The sequence below is a fragment of the Macaca nemestrina genome, chromosome 6 (assembly GCF_043159975.1).
Source record: "Macaca nemestrina isolate mMacNem1 chromosome 6, mMacNem.hap1, whole genome shotgun sequence".
NCBI lineage: Eukaryota > Metazoa > Chordata > Mammalia > Primates > Cercopithecidae > Macaca > Macaca nemestrina.
In genome coordinates, this window is record NC_092130.1 from 104,192,999 (window position 1) to 104,212,283 (window position 19,285).

General features: G+C 37.0%; 1 long non-coding RNA gene across 9 annotated transcripts in view; it reads left to right on the forward strand.

The window, feature by feature from the left end:
• LOC105475168 (uncharacterized) overlaps positions 1 to 19,285 on the forward strand; it is a 90,672-nt gene that overhangs the window by 31,114 nt on the left and 40,273 nt on the right. For all 9 annotated transcript variants that reach the window (XR_011624926.1, XR_011624925.1, XR_011624921.1 and 6 more), the window contains 2 exons: positions 9,814 to 9,963; positions 14,300 to 14,411. This is a non-coding gene — a long non-coding RNA (uncharacterized lncRNA). The remainder of the gene's footprint in view (positions 1 to 9,813; positions 9,964 to 14,299; positions 14,412 to 19,285) is intronic.

The window sequence follows — 19,285 nt, forward strand, 5'->3', positions numbered from 1 at the left end:
TGTTTGTCTGTATGTACAAAGTCTTGTTTCATGTGTTTTGTTTTATCCTGGATTGTCTGTTTCTATTGAGTGTATAAGGGAGTGTTTCATAGAGAACATATGGGAGTATAGACCAGATAAGTTTCCAAAACAATGAAAGTGGCCTTAAGAACTAATAGCTGGAGGTCCATCAGACCAGCAATCACTTGGTGAAAAAAGGGTTGGCCAAACATCGTCTAGGGACTCCTATAAATCCTTTATGAGGGTACCCTTTTTCTTGTTAATTTGGAAAAGAAGCTTACTTTGTTTTGTCCCTTCTACAGAGTCATGAATTGTCAGGTTGTTGACTGTGTTGTCCCTGTATAGTTTATTCTTGCTTGGGGAAACCTAACACCCTTCAAAACCTCACGATGTAGACTGACTGTAGTGGCTTCTTTCTCTTGTGTGTTGTGGATTTGTCCATGTGAATGCCTCATCCTCCTCCTGAAAGAACTTCTCTTTCCTTTAAGAAGCACCATAATTTTAACTTTTCATTTTTATTGAAAAACGGCAAAAAGAAAAATTGTCTTGGAATAACAATGCCATGTTTTGACATGTCCAAATCTTTAAATTAATACCTTTAAGAGAAACGCTAAAAAGTTAGGAGACAAAATACCAAATAGTCAATAGTCTTCTCTAATTGATATTCCAAGGCCTTGAAAAATAATTCTAACTCCAAGAGAGTCTCTCTCAAAGACTTTGTAAACTTTTGAGAGCTATCTACTTTGCATTTTTCTCTTTTTCTACTTAACTTTACCTGACCTTCTAAATGAGCTACTCTTTTGTCAGGGCAATAATAATTATTTTATAAAATTTCTAGGCCATAAGGATGAATTAAAAATTCTGGTCTACAGCCAAGTTAAGGGCCATAATAAAGGATTTTGCTAAATTTTCAGAATATCGGCAGAAAATTGTTATGGAAGTCAAAATTTTATTACATACTTGATTTCTTCTACCACAGATCTGTACCAACTAGTTCAGCTAAGTGTTAGCCTCTTAGTTATAGAAAATGCTTAGTAAGCAGAAAGATAGGAGAGAAAAGATTTGTCAACCAATTATGTAAAGTTTTTAAACACTGTCTGAAAACAGCAATAAAAATTCAAAAATTAACTACAATAAGGAAACTTAAGATGACATTTCAATAGAAAAATTTAAAAGGTTCAAATTATAAACAAAGCAAAGATGAAAAACAGACTTCACGAAATATTCAAGAAGCTACCATAAAACCATAGCTAGAGAATTGTATTTTCTCTTATTGTGAATGGAATCCATCCTGAAATAGAGAATTTAATAATGAAAATTAAGTTGAAATGTAAAATTGCCAATTTAGAAAGTATTCAATGTGTGTCAGACATTTCCAGAGTCTTAGAAAGTAAATAAGCTGAAACTCAATATAGTGCTTGGCCTTCAGTTAAAAAACAACCATAAAAACCTCTATTCTCTAAAAATTGGAAGTCTATGAATAAGGATACCTGTAGTTGTTGAAAGTACAATAGTAATTTAAAGACTCAATGTTCCATACTGGCTAAGAAACAGAAGGACAATTATTTGAAGTCTGTCCATTTTATTCATTGATCGATTAATCCATTAATGAGGGCAGAACCCTCATGATCCAATCACTTTTTAAAGGTTCCACCTCTCAATACTGTCACATTTGGGATTAAATTTCAAAATGGGTTTTGGAGGGGGCATTCAAATCAAAGCATTCTGTCCCTGCTCCTCAAAACTCATGTCCTTCTCATGTACACATACATTTATTATATCCTTGTAGCCCCAAAGTCTTTCCTCATTCCAACACTAACTCAAAAATCCAAAGTCCAAAGTCTCATCTGTGAGCCTGTGAAATAAAAATGCAATTTGCTCTTAAAATATAATGGTGGGACAAGCATGGAGTACACATTCTCATTCAAAAACAGAGGAATAGGCAAGAAGAAAGGGGTAATAGGGCCCAAGCAAGTATGAAACTCAAGAGAGCAAATATTGGGTCCGGAGACTTCAGAATAATCTCCTCTGACTTCCTGTTGGGCATCCTCTACACACTGGTGGAAGGGTTGGGCCCCCAAGGCCTTGGGAAGCTCTGTCCCTTTGACTTGGCTGGGCTCAGTACACCCAGCTCTCCCAGGCTGGCATTGCGTGCTGGTAGCTCTACAGTTCTGGGGTCTCAGTGGCAGTCCCACTACCATGGCTTCAGAAGGCATTGCCCTATTGAGAACTCTCTGCAGTGACCTCACTTCCACAATGCCACTAGGCATTGCCCTGGTGGGGACTTCGCAGTGGCTGAACTCTCTTGACTAGGTATTACTGTAGTGGGACTCTCTGTGATGGCCTCACTTCCATAGCTCCACTAGGAATTGCCTTGATGGGGACTCTCTGCAGCAGTCACAATCCTGTATTTCTGCTTGGCATTGGTCTAGTGAGGCTTCTCGCAGTGGTTCTGCCCCTGTAATTAGTCTCTGCCTTGGCCCCCAGGCTTTCAACAATATCTTTTTAAGTCTAGGTAGGGGCTGCCAAGCCTCCACAGCTCTTGCTTTCTGTAAGCCTACAGAATTAGCACCATGTGGATGCCACCATGGTTTATGACTTGTACTTTCCTGAGCTGCAGCACAAGCCATACCTGAGGCTTAGAAGTGCTGTGCTGGGATACAAATAGCACTCCGAGCCTGTCCCCTGAAACTATTCTGCCCTCCTGTGCCCTTGAGCCTATGATGGGAGTGGTAGCATTGAAGATCTCTGAAATGCCTTCCATTGTCTTTTTTTTCACTGTCTTGAGGAATAGCACCTGACTCCTTTCTATCTGTGCTAATCTCTTTAGAAAATGGTGTGTGGGCTACACCCTTGGTTTCCTCTACTGAACATGCTTTTTCACTCTTTACTTTGCTAGGCTGAGGGTTTTCCAAATCTTTCTGTTATGCTTTCATTTTAGTTATAAATTCTGTCTTTAGATTATTGTTTTTTTCTCCAAAATCTCAGCATAAGCAGCTAAAATTAACCATGAGCTCCTTCTATATTTTGCTTAGAAATTTCTTCGGCTAGATACCTTAGTTCATTAGTCTCTACTTTGGCCTTCCACAAAGTTCTCAGGCATGGGCACAGTTTAGCCACATTCTTTGCCAATTAATAACAAGGATAGCCTTTACTCCAGTTTCCAATATCTTTGTTCTCAGTTCCATCTGAAACCTCATCAGACTGGCCTTTATTGTCCATATATTTTTCTTAAAAAATTTTTATTGATGCATAATTGTAAAAATCTGTGTGGTCCATTTAATATTTGATACATTCATACAATGATTAAATCAGAGTAGGATGTCCATCACCTCAAACATTTATCATTTTTCTGTGTTGGGAACATTTCAAATCTTTTCTAGCTATTTTGAAATATACAATAAGCCGGGCGCGGTGGCTCAAGCCTGTAATCCCAGCACTTTGGGAGGCTGAGACGGGCGGATCACAAGGTCAGGAGATCGAGACCATCCTGGCTAACACGGTGAAACCCCGTCTCTACTAAAAAATACAAAAAACTAGCCGGGCGAGGTGGCGGGCGCCTGTGGTCCCAGCTACTCAGGAGGCTGAGGCAGGAGAATGGCGTAAACCCGGGAGGCGGAGCTTGCAGTGAGCTGAGATCCGGCCACTGCACTCCAGCCTGGGCGACAGAGCCAGACTCAGTCTCAAAAAAAAAAAAAAAAAAAAAAAAAGAAATATACAATAAATTATGGTTAACTATATTCACTCCACTATGTTATCAAACACTAGAAATTATTCTTTCTGTTTAGCTGTGTTTTTGTACCTATTAACCAACCTCTTTTCACCCCCAATTCTCCCCTACTCTTCTCAGCCTCTGGTAATCATCATTCTACTCTGACCAAGAGACCAACTTTTTTACCTACCAAATTTGAGTGAGAACATGCGATATTTGTGTTTCTGTGCCTGGCTTACGTCACATAACATAATGTTCTCCAGTTCCATCCTTGTTGCTGAGAATGACAGAATTTCATTTTTTTTTCATGGCTGAACAATATTCCATTGTGTATATATGCTAAATTTTCCTTATCCATTCGTTTTTGGACACTTAGATTGATTATATATGTTGGTTATTATGAATAGTGCTGCGATAAATAGAGAGTGCAAATATCTCTTCAATATACTGATTTTCTTTCTTTTAGCTATATACCCAGCAGTGGGATTGCTGGATTATATGGCAGATCTATTTTTAGTTATTTGAAAAACCTCCATACTGTTTTTCACAGTGCCTATACTAATTTACATTCTCACCAACAATTTTCAAGCATTCCCCTTTCTCCACATTCCACAAGCATTTGTTATTTTTTGTCTTTTTCATAATAGCCATTTTAACTGAGGTGAGATGATATTACATTGTGGTTTTGATTTGCATTGCCCTGATGATTAGTGATATTGAACATTTTTTTATATACCTGTTGGCCATTTGTGTGACTTCTGAGAAAGGTCTACTCATATCATTTGCCCATTTTAAAATCAGATTATTATTATTATTATTTTTGCTGTTGAGTCCTTGTATATTCTCTTTATTAATCCCTTGTCAGACGGATAGTTTGCAAATATTTTATCCCATTCAACAGTCTCTTCAGTCTATTGTCTATTGATCATTTCCTTTGCTGCAAAGAAGCTTTTTAGTTTGATGTAATCCCATTTGTCTATTTTTGCTTCTGTTGCTTTTGAGGTCTCACCAAAAAATCTTTGCCCAGACCAATGTCCTAAAGCATTCTCCAATTTTTTTCTTCTAGTAGCTTCAGGATTTTTAGGTCTTACATTTAAGTCTTTAATCTATTTTCATTTGATTTTTGTATATGTTGAGAGATAGGGGTCTGGTTTTACTCTTCTGCATGAGTATATCCAGTTTTCCTGGCACCATTTATTGAATAAACTGTCTTTTACCCAATGTATATTCTTGGCAACTTTGTCAAAAAACAGTTGGCTGTAAATGTGTGAATTTATTTCTGGGTTCTATTCTGTTTTATTGGTCTATGTGTCTGTTTTTATGCCAGTACCATACTGTTTAGGTTACTATAGCAGCTCTTTAGTATAATTTGAAATCAGGTAGTGTGATGTCTCCAGCATTGTTCCTTTTGCTCAAGATTGCCTTGGCTGATCATGGTCTTCTGTGGTTCTATGCAAACTTTAGGATTTCTTTTTTGATTTCTGTGAAGGATATCATTGGTACTTTGAGAGGAGTTGCACTGAATTTGTAGATCACTTTGGATAATATGGACATTTTAACAACATTAGTTCCTCCAGTCCATGAGCATAGCATATCTTTCCATTTGTTTGAGCCCTCTTTCATTTCTTAGTTCAAGTGTTTATCGATTTCATTGTAGAGATCTTTCACTTCTTTGGTTACATTTATTCCTAGTTTTTTTTTTTTCATAACCATCATAAAGGGGATTGCTTTATTGGTTACTTTTTCAGATTGTTGGTTGTTAGTGTATAGAAATACTGCTGATTTTTGTATGTTGATTTTGTATTCTGCAACTTTACTGAATTTATTGACCAGTTCTAACAATTTTTTTGGTGGCATCTTTTTCTAAATATAGGATCACATTATCTGTGAACGAGGATAATTTGATTTTCTCCTTTCCGACTTGGATGCCCATTATTTTGCTCTCTTGCCTAATTGCCCTGGCTAGGATTTCCAGTATTATATTGAATAAAATGGATGAAAGTGGGCATCCTTGTCTTATTTCAGATATTAGAGGAAAGGCTTTCAATTTTTCTCCATTTAGTATGATGTTAGCTGTGGATTTGTTATATATGTCTTTTATTGTTTTGAGGTATATTAGTTCTATACCTAGTTTTTTGAGAGGTTTTATCATGAAGGCATGTTGAATATTGTTGAATGATTTTTAGCATTTATTGTAACTATTGCATGGTTTTTGTTCTTAATTCTGCTAATGTGATATATCCATTTATTGATTTGCATATGTTGAACCATCCTTGCTTTCCTGGGATGAATCCCACTTGATCACAATGAATGATGTTTTTAATGTGTTGTTGAATTCAGTTTGCTAGTATTTTGCTGAGAAATTTTGCATCTATGTTCATCAGGGATATTTGCCTGTAGTTTTCTTTTGTGTGTGTGTCCTTGTCTGATTTTGGTATCAGGGTAATGTTGACCTCATAGAATGAGTTTAAAAGTATTCCCTCCTCTTCAACTTTTTGGGATAGTTTGAGTAGAATTGGTGTTATTTATTCTTTAAATGCTTGGTAGAATTTAGCAGTGAAGCCATCAAGTTCTGGGCTTTTCTTTGATGGGAGAGTTTTTTACTGCTTCAATCTTGTTACTTGTTATTGATCAGTTCTGATTTTCTACTTCTTTGTGGTTCAGTCTTGGTAGATTGTATGTGTACAGGAGTTTTATCCATATCTTCTAGACTTTCCAATTTGTTGGCATATAGTTGTTCATAATAACCTCTAATGATTCTTTATGTTTCTGTGGTATCAGTTGTAATGTCTCCTTTTTCAACTCTGATTTCATTTATTTGGGTATTCTCTCTTTTTCTTAGTTTAGCTAAAGATTTGTGAACTTTTCTTATCTTTTTTAAAAACCTACTTTTTATTTTGTTAATCTTCTTTTTTTTTTTTCTATCTCAGTTTCATTTATTTCTGCCTTGATCTTTATTATTTCTTTTCTTCTACTGATACTGGGTTTGGTTTGTTCTTTTCTAGTTCCTTGTGATCCATCATTAAGTTGTTTATTTGAAGTCTTTCTACCTTTTTCATGTAGATATTTCTTCTCTCTTAGCACTACTTTTGGTGTATCCCATAGGTTTTGGTATGTTGTGTTTCCATTTTAATTTGTCTGGAGGAGTTTTAAATTTTTTTAAAAATTTCTTCACCAGTCCCTCCATTGTCCAGGAGCATGTTGTTTTATTTCCATTAATTTGTACAGTTTTCAACATTCTTTCCATTATTGATTTCCAGGTTTATTCCAGAAAAAATATGTTGTTATTATTTTGATTTTTGAAAAATTATTAAGATATATTGTCTATCCTGGAGAATGTTTTATGGAAACATTCCGTGTGTTCTGGAAAAATATGTGTATTCTGCAGCTGTTAAATGGAATGTTCTGCAAATATCTGTTAGGTTCATTTGGTCTACAGTGCAGTTTAACTCTCATGTGGTCTACAGTGCAGTTTAACTCTCATGTTTCTTTGCTGATTTTCTGTCTTCACAATCTGTCCTTTGCTGAAAATGGAGTGCTGAAGTCCTTTACTATTACTGCATTGTAATAATACAACACATGGTATTACAATCTCTCCCTTTAGGTCAACTAATATTTGTTTTAAATGTTTGGGTGCTTTGGTGTTGGGCGTATATATATTTAATTGTTATATCCTCTTGCCGTATTGACCCTTTTATCATTATATAATATCCTTGTTTTGCTTTTTTTTTTTAACTGTTCTTGACTCAAAGTCTATTTTCTCTACTATAAGTATAACTACTCCTGCTCTTTTTTGGTTTCCAGTTGCATGGAATATCTGTTTTAATTCTGCCACTTTCAGTCTGTGCATGTCTTTATAGGTGAAGTGGGTTTCTTAAAAACAGCATATAATTGGGTCTTTTAAAAAATCTTAACCCATTTAGCCACTCTATGTTTTTTATTTTTGGGGGGGGAGAATTTAATACATTTACATTCAAAGGTATTATTGATAGGTAAGGATTTATTACTGCCATTTTGTTACTTGTTTTCTGATTGCTTTGTGGGTCCTTCCCTCCATTTTCCCTCTCTTACTGTCTTCTTTGTGGTTAAGCAATTTTCTCTAGTGATACCTGTTGATTCCATGCTGTTTATTTTAAGCGTCTCTGTTATATATTGTTACTTTCTGGTTTCTATGAAGCTTACAGAATCCTCTTATAGTTATAACAGGTTATCTCAAACTGATACTGACTTGAATTTGATTGCAAAGTAAATAAAGTAACAAAACAAACTCTACACTTTAGCACCCTTCATTTTGATTTTTGATTTTTTCAATTTACATCCTTTTATATTGCTTATTTCTTAACCAATTGTTGTCGTTATTTTCATAAAACAGTTTTGTCTTTTAGTCTTCTTTCTTAAGCTATTAGTGGTTTCTTTATCTCAATTACATCATTAAACTATTCTAAATTTGTCTGTTTTCTTTCTTTTACCAATTAGTTTAATATCTTTAGATGTTTTCATGTTACACATTAGCATCCATTTCTTTCAGATTGAAGAACTCCCTTTAGATTTCTTGTAAGGCAGGTCTAGTGTTGATGATTTCCTCAGCTTTTGTTTGTCTGGGAAAGTCTTTATCTCTCCTTTGTGTTTGAAGGATAGCTTTTCTAGGTACAATATGCATGGTTGGCAGTTTATTTTCCTTTAGCACTTTGAATATAGCATCCTTATCTCTCTTGGCCTACAGGGTTTCTGCTGAGAAATCCACTGCATATCATATTGGAGCTCCATCAAATGTGATATTTTTTTCTTTCCTTTTGCTGCATTGAGTATCCTTTTTTTGTCTTTGATTTTTGCTAATTTGATTATGATGTGTCTTGAAGAATTCCTCTTTGGACTGAATTTGGTTGATAACTTCTGAGCTTCTTGTACCTAGATGCTGTCACCCTTCTTCATATTTGGGAAATGTTCAGCCATTGTTTCCTTAAATATGCTTTCTAAGCTTTTTTCTCTCTTGTTTCCTTCAGGGATTCCTATTATGCAGAGGTCAGTTCATTTAATGGTGTCCTGTAATTCTCATAGGACTTCCTCATTCTTTTTAATTCTTTTTTTTCTCCCTTGATTGGGTAATTTCATATGTTTAGTCTTCAGTCTCATTAATTCTTGCCTCTGTTTGATCAAGTCTGCTGTTGAAGCTTTCTAATGAGTTTTTCAGTGCAGTTATTATACTCTTTATTTGTAGGTTTGTTATTATTTTAAAAATTGTTTTCACTTCTTTGTCAAATTTCTTATTTTGTTCCTGGATAGTTTTCCAAATTTCATTTAGTTTTCTATCCATATTTGCTTGAGCTCTCTGAACTTGTTTAAGAGGATTATTTTGATTTCTCTCTCAGACATTTCATGGGTCTTCAATTCTTCTTGGTTCATTGCTGTAGCTTTGTTGATTTCTCTTGGTCATGTCATCTTTCTCTGAGTTTTCACAGTTTTTGTGTCTTTCCATTGATGCCTGAGCATTTGAGGAGAATGTCACCTATTCCAGTGTTTGCAGATATTCGCTGGTGGTGTTACCTTTACTACTTACTATCAGAACTTAAATGCTGTTCTGTTGTTGCTTCTCATTTTGGGGAGGACTTATGGTGACCTCAACTGACACACTGCAGTGGAACTAACTAGTTGCCCTACTGTTGTTTCCTGGCCTGGGGGAAAGACACATATTGAACACTGGAATTTAAATGCTTCTCCATAACTAAATTGTTGCCTTCACATTGTTTTTGAGTCTGTGGAAAACTTATAGTGAGCACTGGAACTTAGATGTTGCCACAAAAATATATTGCTGCCCTGAAAATGTTTCCCAGTCTGAGGAAGACTTAAGTTGGCACTGTAACTTAATTCTGACCTTTTAGTTGTTTCTGGGAAGGGAATGCTCCACGCAAGCACCTGGGCTTTATGGAACATCTGGCCAAGGATTTGGGCTTTCCTGTAGGTTGTGACCCTTGCAGTGCTTTGGTGCTAATCAGTCTCTTCAACTTGGGATCTCCACTTTATTGGAGTGCAGAGAAGCTCTCAAGATCCACTTTCCAGTCATTGTGATTAATGCCCTGCTTTTTGTCCCCAATTCGCTGCAGGTGGTTTAGCCCTCCTGGAACTCCTGATGATTCCTGTGGGACAGGACAGGAGTAGGCTTCCATAAAGATTTGAAGATCAATGGAGAGACAGAACATGCACCTCCAATTCCCTCCTCTCACCACAGACATCATGAGTTTAAAGAAATCTCTGTGAGTGGTATTTTGCTGGCTTGGGAAAGGCAATGGCACAGTCTGAAATGAACAATTCTTTTTACCAGTTGTGACTTCTCTCAATCCTGTGGATGCAGGGGGGGGTCTCCATTTCTCCCCCAAGTTCTGGAGAATTCAGGGTGATATTCTTGTCTTTGAATATTTTCTAGTTATTTTTTTGTTGGGGAACTGATGTTGGGGAATCTTCTACTCCACAATCTTGCTGATGTCACTGTACTGTTCATATTTCTATCAGCATCCTAATCACAACCACTTATGCAATAACTAAGGAGTTCCAAACTTTCTTTAGTTTTCTTGTCTGCCAAGCCCTCAAAATCTAGGTTTATCTAGCTTGTTTCTACAAATTCTTCCAACCTTTTTCCATCACCCAGTTCCAAAGCCACTTCCACATTTTTGAGTATTTGTTATCAGCAACACCCCACTTCTCTGTACCTATTTTCTGTATTAGCTTGTTTTCTGTTGCTTGTAACAGAATATTTGAAACTGCATAATTTAAAAGAAAAATAATTTATTTCTTACAATTAAGGAGGCCAAGAAGTCTCAAGTTGAGGGGCGATAACTGGTGAGAGCCTTCTTGCTGGTGGAGCCTCTTTGAAGAGTCCCAAGGAAGTGCAAGACATCATATGATGAGGGGGCCGAACATGTTAGCTCAGGTTTCTAGTCCTTGTCTTATAAATCCACCATCCGGCTCCCATGATAACCCATGAATCCATTAACCATTTAATCCATTAATTCATGAATGGATTAATCTGTTCATTATGGCTAAACCCTTATGATCCAATCACCTCTTAAAGGCCTCACCTCTCAAAGTTGCCACATTGGGGAGTAAGTTTCAAAATGAATTTTTTGAGGGGTCATTTAACCATAGCAGGGTTTCAGATTTGCAAGATAAAAAGTCTGGAGATCTGTTTCACAACATGTGAACATACTTAACACTACTAAACTGTATGCTTAATGGTTAAGATGATAATTTACAGGTTATGTGTTTTTTACTACAATTAAAAAAACTATGCTTGTTATAAATAAGTAGCTCATTCTCCCTTGTAAAATTTACTACCTGTTCAAATTGCTCAAACTGAACCAGTGACTGAACTGTGGTCTTCTCTAGGGTACTTAAAATTACTGAAATAAAAGAATAAGTATATAAAAAGTGCAGTGGCGCGATCTCGGCTCACTGCAAACTCCGCCTCCTGCGTTCACTCACCATTCTCCTGTCTCAGCCTCCCCAGTAGCTGGGACTACAGACGCCCGCCACCATGACTGACTACTTTTTGGATTTTTAGTAGAGACGGGGTTTCACCGTGTTAGCCAGGATGGTCTCGATCTCCTGACCTCGTGATCCGCCCGCCTCAGCCTCCCAATGTACTGGGATTACAGGCGCGAGCCACCGTGCCCGGCCTGGTAATGCTTTTAAAATAATTCATTTATTTAAACTATGACACAAAAAAAGAGGTTTTAAAATCTTACTCAGGTGCTCTTTAAAAATAACAAATATATTAATTACTTGATGTCTTTACTATATCTAAAATAATTGCTGTATCAGAGGTAGGGACACAGTAAAAGAGGTACTATTGAAGCTAGTATACTATACTGCAGATACTGTTGAAATACCTTAGAAGTACTATTGAAATATTTTAACAGAATAGCACACTAAACAGACTGACTGAAGTTCTTATACAAGGATCTCATGTAAATAACAACGAAATAATAATAAGTCCATCAATTCCATAAGAGATATATACAAAATTTGGATGCCAAAATTCTTTTTTTTTTTTTTTTTGAGATGGAGTCTCGTTCTGTCATCCAGGCTGGAGTGCAGTGGCGTGATCTCGACTCATTGCAACCTCTGCCTCCCAGGTTCAAGTGATTCTCCTGGCTCAGCCTCCTGAGTAGCTGGGATTATAGGCATGTGCCACCATGCCTGGCTAATTTTTGTATTTTTATTAGAGATGGGGTTTCACCATGTTGGCCAGGCTGGTCTCGAACTCCTGACCGCAGGTGATCCTCCTGCCTCAGCCTCCCAAAGTGCTGGGATTACAGGCATGAGCCATCATACCTGGCCCGGATGCCAAAATTCTTAAAAGAAACAAGGGGAGTTATCTCATTATGAACTCCATAAGACTAAGATCTGGCAAAACTGGATCTTGAAATATGAGATGAAACCTCAAATTGACACTTGCCAAAATTCTCCATTAAACAACCCATCACAGTAGGGATAAATTTGCCACAGTATTAAACACTGACCAGAAAACTTCTGTAGTATAGCAGAAGACATGTCCAGTTCATGCATTATGTATATTAAATTAAGCTCATTATGGTTTCAGGATGATTCAAGCACATTACATTTATTGTGCACTTTATTTCTATTAGTATCACATTGTAATATATAATGAAATAATTATACAACTCACCTTAATGTTGAATTAGTGGGAGCCCTGAGCTTGTTTTCCTGCAACTAGATGGTCCCATCTGGAAGTGTTGGGAAACAGTGGCAGATAATCAGGTGTTCGATTCTCATAAGGAGTAAGCCACCTAGATTTCTTGCATGTGCAGTTCACAATAGGGTTCACACTTCTGTGAGAATCTAATGCCACCACTGATCTGACCAGGAGGCAGAGCTCAGGTGGTAATGTGAGTGATGGAGGACAGCTGGAAACACAGATGAAGCTTCGCTTGCTTGCCCACCACTCACCTCTGTGCGGCCCAGTTCCTAACAGGCCATGAACCGGTGCCAGGTGTTGTGGACCTCTGCTCTAAGTAATAGTTTTAGCATCCCCAAATAGATTTATATAATTTATACAATTGTGTTTATTAATGTGTACTAATAGGTACAGTTATTTCCTGGGTAAGTTGAAGTATTTCCCTATCAAAAATCCACAGCTCTTACTATGGCAGAAAACAAAATAAAAACAAAACAAAACAACAAAATAAAAGCACAATTAGATTTTGTGTTACTTACTTAGAATATTCCAATTGTCTAATACACAGACATATTTAATTAGAATGCTTATTTATGGAATGCTTACATAAAAGCTATGTAAGGCTTTTTCCATTAGTTATAAACTTTATTGTCCTTATAGTGATAAGGACACTTAATCCTCTGAAAAAGTGAAAAGATCCTTGACCCAACTGAAAAGTTACATTTGCTAGATATGTTAAATTGAAGTTCTCCAGAGAGCCTTCAGCAGATGGTTCACAGAAGTTGACTGCTAACCCAAGATCCTCAGAATAAGCTAATGATTACATGGAGTAGATAATTTTGGCTAAAGATCATTGGAAGAAGATTCTTCTATATATCACACTCTCTATTGCATATTCTTATATATTATATTTGTGGTAATACTATTCTCCTTTATTGCTTAAAGTATTCTACTTCTGACTTAGCCTGTCATATTCACTTTACTAGTGATAATGAGTTACCTATGTCTAGACCAGAGTTGGCAAACTATGGCTTACAGACCAAATCTGGCCAGCCACCTGTTTTTGTAAATAAAATTTTTTTGGAACACAGCCACAGCCTTTTTTTTTTTCCTTTTTTTTTTAAACATGTTGCCTATGGCTGTTCTTGTGCTACAACAGCAGATCTGAGTTGTGACCAAAAAACAATATATGGCTCACAAAGTCAAAAATATTTCACATCTAGTTTTTTTACAGAGAAAGTTTGCTGATCCTTGATCTAGGTAATTGTCATTATAACTCTATAATTCAGTTCTTCCAAACTATTTTTAGCTCAGCCATTTAAATAAATGATGTGAAGGTATGTTACTCTGACTTTCCAATAACAATACTCTTTGTCCAAGAAGCCTAGTGAGAAGGAAAACAACAAGAACAAAACAACAACAAAAAAAGCCAAACAAACGATACTCTGAATGCAATATATAAATGAAATAAAATGTCCCTGCACCAGGGAAATTACAAAACACAAACAATAAGTATTTGTCAGTAGTACTCAGAAACAGTATATCTGGAGTTCCATCAATGTTGAATTATCTCTTGTATATCTTTTTGTTATTTTTTTCTCTATAAAACAATGAGACTCTTTAATGCCAATATAGGACCAAGATTCATTGTTCTGTTGAATTACTAGTTAGGCCATTCCAACAGTGTAATTTCTGTGGTAGTCAGTCTCCAAGATAGTACCTAATAATTTTTGCTTCTTGGTATTCATGCACTTGTACACTGTACCTCTCCCACACTGTGCCAAGGTTGGTATATGTGACCTCTGTGGCAACAGCGATAGTATGTCACTTCCAATGTTAGGTAATAAAAGACAATGTATTTTCTGCCTTATTCTCTATCATACAATTCACTCTAGGGAAAGTTAGCTGCCATGTTGTCAGCAGCTCTATGGACAGGCCCACGTGACAAGGAATTGAGAAATCTTGCCAACAGCCCATGAGAAACTAAGGCCTCCAGTCCACAGTCAGGTGAGTGAGCCTTCTTGGAAGTAAGTGGATCCTATACTCTATTCCAACCTTCAGAGAACTGCAGCCTTAGCTGACATCCTGGCTGCAACTTCATAAGAGACACTATTCCAGAACCACTCAGATAAGATGCTCCAAAACTTATAACCCTCAGGAACTATATGACATAATTTTCTTGTTTTCAAGCTGCTAAATTTGGAATCATTTGTCATAGAGCAAAAGATAACTGATACAATTTAGCTCCCCAACTAAATTCCCCAACATCCCAAATGAATTATATATCATTTCAAAGAGTACATAAAACCCTTTATGGAGAGAGAATTCTGAGAATAATGATCCTATCCACAGGAGTGAAACTACTAGAAGCTTTCATAAAAAAATTACTTTGGTTGACGTAGTAAATAATACATCCCAAACTGTGAGGCACAGCAAACACAACAAACCAGTTTAAATTCCTTAAACCAAGTCATTATAAATAATAGAATTGTCTTGGATTTTATTTTGGCCAACCAGGGAAGATTCTTTACCATTGCTAACATTGTGTATTGCTAACATTGTGTAAACACTTCCGGTGAATTGGAATAATCTATCTCTAAGCTAAAAGAAAAGGCAACCTGGCTACCTAAAATAGACTTGGAAAATCTTTGAGACTTGTTTTCGTGATCAGGTCTGGGAAATCTGTGGTCATGGTTCCGAAATATCTGCCAGGCCTTTCCAGTTATACTTATCTCACTGGTGTTCAATGTCTATGTTCCAGAATCTTAAATGCTTGTGTGCAGCCACCATCCTGACAAATGATTCAACAAATGATTCAAAGACAAAAACCAGAATACAATTATTTTCATAGACATGTAAAACTGAAAATCAAATATCCTCAGATGAAACTTCACCTTCGAGGAGAATCCCCAACAGGGGTAAAGAGCTGCACAACACTTGATGTTTTCTCCTGCAGCTTTGATTGAACAAGGACCAGTAAGAAGGACTAACAATAAAGAGGTTCCTACAAACATAGAAAAAGACTAGTTTTTTTTTGTTGTTGTTTTCTGTAGCAATGGAAACAAAATAGCCACAAGAACCAGTTTTAAACCCATTCAGTTGATCAAGAATAACCTGCATCAGTGAGCCCCTCTCGCATGAGTCAGCTCGCCGGGGAAAGACTCACTCCAGTAAACACACCTCTCATGCCAGCTAATCAGCAGCAGTCTCACCTGAGTAACTGAGCTTCCGCAGATGTTGTCCAACCACTCATATCCCTGAAAGTCTGTCAATTCCTAGCACTTCACGCTTCCCCTAAAGAAAAATCCGATATAAGGCTAACAGTCTGCTGTGCCTGACTGGCATAGCCCTCCCTGATTATAGGAAGCAACACATTCAGCTTTGTCTTGTCAATATTTTTGATGTTTAGTGCTGGTCTCATGATTCTTTGACCAACTCCCCTGATTCTTTTATCATTTTTTTAACCTCTTCCTGTTTAATACTACTAAGAGTAATAGTAATGATGATGATGATGATTTTGTAACCGCTACTCACCATACGCCATGCACTGTGACAAGGGCTTTCATTGTCTTAATATCTGGCCACCAGCACTTCTTAGATTTTCAGGTAGCACTCACACCTGAGGCTATTCCTGGCTTATTCCGTGTGCCAGTCGTTTGCTGGTTGCCTTCGATTCACTCCTCATCCTTTCTCTGCTCTGTCACGGAAGGCTGACTCCTGAAGACAGGGTTTGCCAGGCTCTTCTGTCAGCTGGCTTCCAGCTCATTTTTGCTAATGGGAATCTGTGGTGAAAGATGAAAGACCAGAAGGGAGAAAGAATATTTCTTCCTTCTCTGCTTCTGGAGGTGGCTTGGCCAATAGCTGTGTTTCTTCCCATTGCTCCAGCTCTTTGAAAATACCTAGTTTTTTTTGGTGATAAAGGCATGATGCTGTAGATATCTAGGTTGTTTGGCAATCCTGTTTGGATTCTCAGCTTTTACAACACCCAATAATACATTCTTTTTTAAAAAGCTTCAGTCTTTCTAATTTCCTAGACCATTGATAGAATCAGCAAGAATAGGTGGTAGAATTTATGTCAGGTAAAACTGAGAGTCTTGAGATTTAGTCCCAAGTCTGTCTCTGAATCACTTGTGACCTTGAAACAATTACAGGTTGGTGCCTCAGTTCTGCTATCTGTGTAATGGAATTGTTGATCTTTAAAGGCCTCCCTCCTGGCCCTCTGCCACCACCCTGCCCAATTAGAACCTTCTATAATGCTGGGCTTGCAAGAATTGGTTTAACATTTGTAAGAATTATAGCTGTTCTATTCTCTCATGTAAGAGTTCAAAAATTGCTTTATAATGAAAATGCAGAGCCCACGTTTAAAGAGCAGGAAAAAAGTGTCATTAAAAGTGTTATAAATAAAGTTTTTCCTTTAAAAATTTGTATTATTTATAAAATATTAGAGAGATAATAGTGATATATGAGCAACAATTAACTTAAAAAGTACAAAAATTGGCCGGGCGTGGTGGCTCAAGCCTGTAATCCCAGCACTTTGGGAGGCCTAGACGGGTGGATCACGAGGTCAGGAGACCGAGACCATCCTGGCTAACACGGTGAAACCCCGTCTCTACTAAAAAATGCAAAAAACTAGCCGGGGGAGGTGGTGGGCGCCTGCAGTCCCAGCTACTCGGGAGGCTGAGGCAGGAGAATGGCGTAAACCCGGGAGGCGGAGCTTGCAGTGAGCTGAGATCCGGCCACTGCGCCACAGCCTGGGCGACAGAGCGAGACTCTTGTCTCAAAAAAAAAAAAAAAAAAAAAAAAAGTACTAAAATTTTCTGGCATTATAATATTTTCTGGCATTATAATATTATACAATACAATATATAATACCACTTTATTAATGTGATATCCTGATTACTGGTAAGATTTTTCAGGCTTGCTTTTCCACAGACTCATTTAATGGATCATCAAAATTTAAACTTTTAGAAATTTTATTTTCAATTGATGCAATTGAAGGTGACATTAGTTTCTCTTGGAAAATGACAGATTGCCAATAATTTTTGATACTTTTAAATTTTGATGAGGATCTTACTGCTGATGCAATTGTTATTGGAGCTGTTAAAAGTATTTTGTAGCCTGTTACATTTGGGATTCATTTCTGATAAATTATTATTATTATTATATTTTAAGACTAGTCAAGTATAGTAGTGAGAAGGGGGAAAGAGTAGAACAAAGAGTTTGATCTGTAACTGACTGAATAATCAATTGAGATAACTCACTACCCTCAGGTCAGCCTGATAAATTGTTTTGAAATAAAAATTTTAGAATATGTAGAGCTGATGATTCTCTTAGAGCAATTTTTCTAAAAATATTTAATTCTTTATACAAATTAGTTTTGTATGAGACTAAATTTAATTTTAAATGTAAATGTATACAATGGCATCTTAATGTCTCCTTTGACATTTCCTATAACATGTAGAGGTTGTATAAGAAACTAAATGTGGCTTCATGATTTGTATAAAATTCAAAATAATGGTTTATGCAGTCTACCAATATATCTTCAATTATAAGGAAAAAACTAATTTAAACATGGTCTCAGCTGCCATGGTGGCACCTACCTGTAGTCCCAGCTCCTTCAGAGCCTGAGGCAGAATGATCCCTTGAATCCAGAAGTTGGAGGCAGAATCCCTTAAGTCCAGCAGTTCGAGGCTATAGTGTGCCATGACCACGTCTGTGACTAGCCACTGCTCTCCAGCCTGGGCAGCACAGCAAAAGCCTGCCTCAAAAATAAATAAATAAATAAAAGTGAAATTGTCTTACTCATTAATAATTTGTTCATTTGAAGCTTCATATGAAACTAGTGTATTTTTCTATCAAATGCCACCAACTTTAAATTTATTTTATATTTTTAAGCCACGATCTTTAAATTTCTTTTCCATTTCCAAGCCTATTTCTGTTTCTAAGCAACTTTGTAATGTTGAGGCTGTTTTCAAAATCTGAGATTCTAAACTCTTTAGAGAATTTGAATGACTCCCTCATATGCTTTCTTGCAGTGTCCATGTGTGCACTTTTATTTTGTAATAATCTGATGAGAGTTTACTGCCTGTGTCCTGGCAATTCCTGTCCTGGCTTCCAGCCAGAATTAATATTTGTACAGATGCCACAAGGTTAGGCTCCAGGGACTGATGACCAAGCCTGTCTCCCTCTATGGGTCCCAGTGATGCCTATATGCAGAATCCCTTCTTTCTCCCTTGGCTGCAGCCACTGCTGCTGTTGCTGCTACTTTTGTGCTGCTGTCACTCTCCCTGCTACCATCCTGGTCCCATATCTAGGTCCAGCAGCCTTAGTCAGGTAAATATAATCTTTTTGTGTACCTAAGACCTTGAAAGATGAGCAGAATACTGCACAAGAGGAGCCAGGGGTGTTTATCTTCTTTGTACAAGAAATTTTTGTAGCCTCAAAGGTGAGGGACCTCAGTCATTGAGACTTATTGGCACCAGTAAATCTAAAATCAGGGGTCCAGACACAGAGCCACAGATGCTCAGGAAAAGCCGTAGCATTGCCAGGGGACCCAGGGGATTGAGCACAATTGTTTCCGAGATGTTCAACATCATATTCAGTATTATAGGTGACTGGGAATCTTCCAGAAGTGGTGTTATGTGAAGATTGGTGTGTTGGAGCAAACAGTATCTGACCACCTTGAGGAAACTTGAGAAGTTTACTTACATGTCAGCATGTTATCTTTAGTATTTCTTGAATATTCTATATGATTCATTCACTGTAGGTGTGAGATATATTGTACCTTTTTTTTTTTACAATGATACTGTAAAAAAATGTTTTAAAACAAGTTTTGAAAACTTTTTGTTATGGAAAGTTTCAAACATATTCAAAAGTAGAGT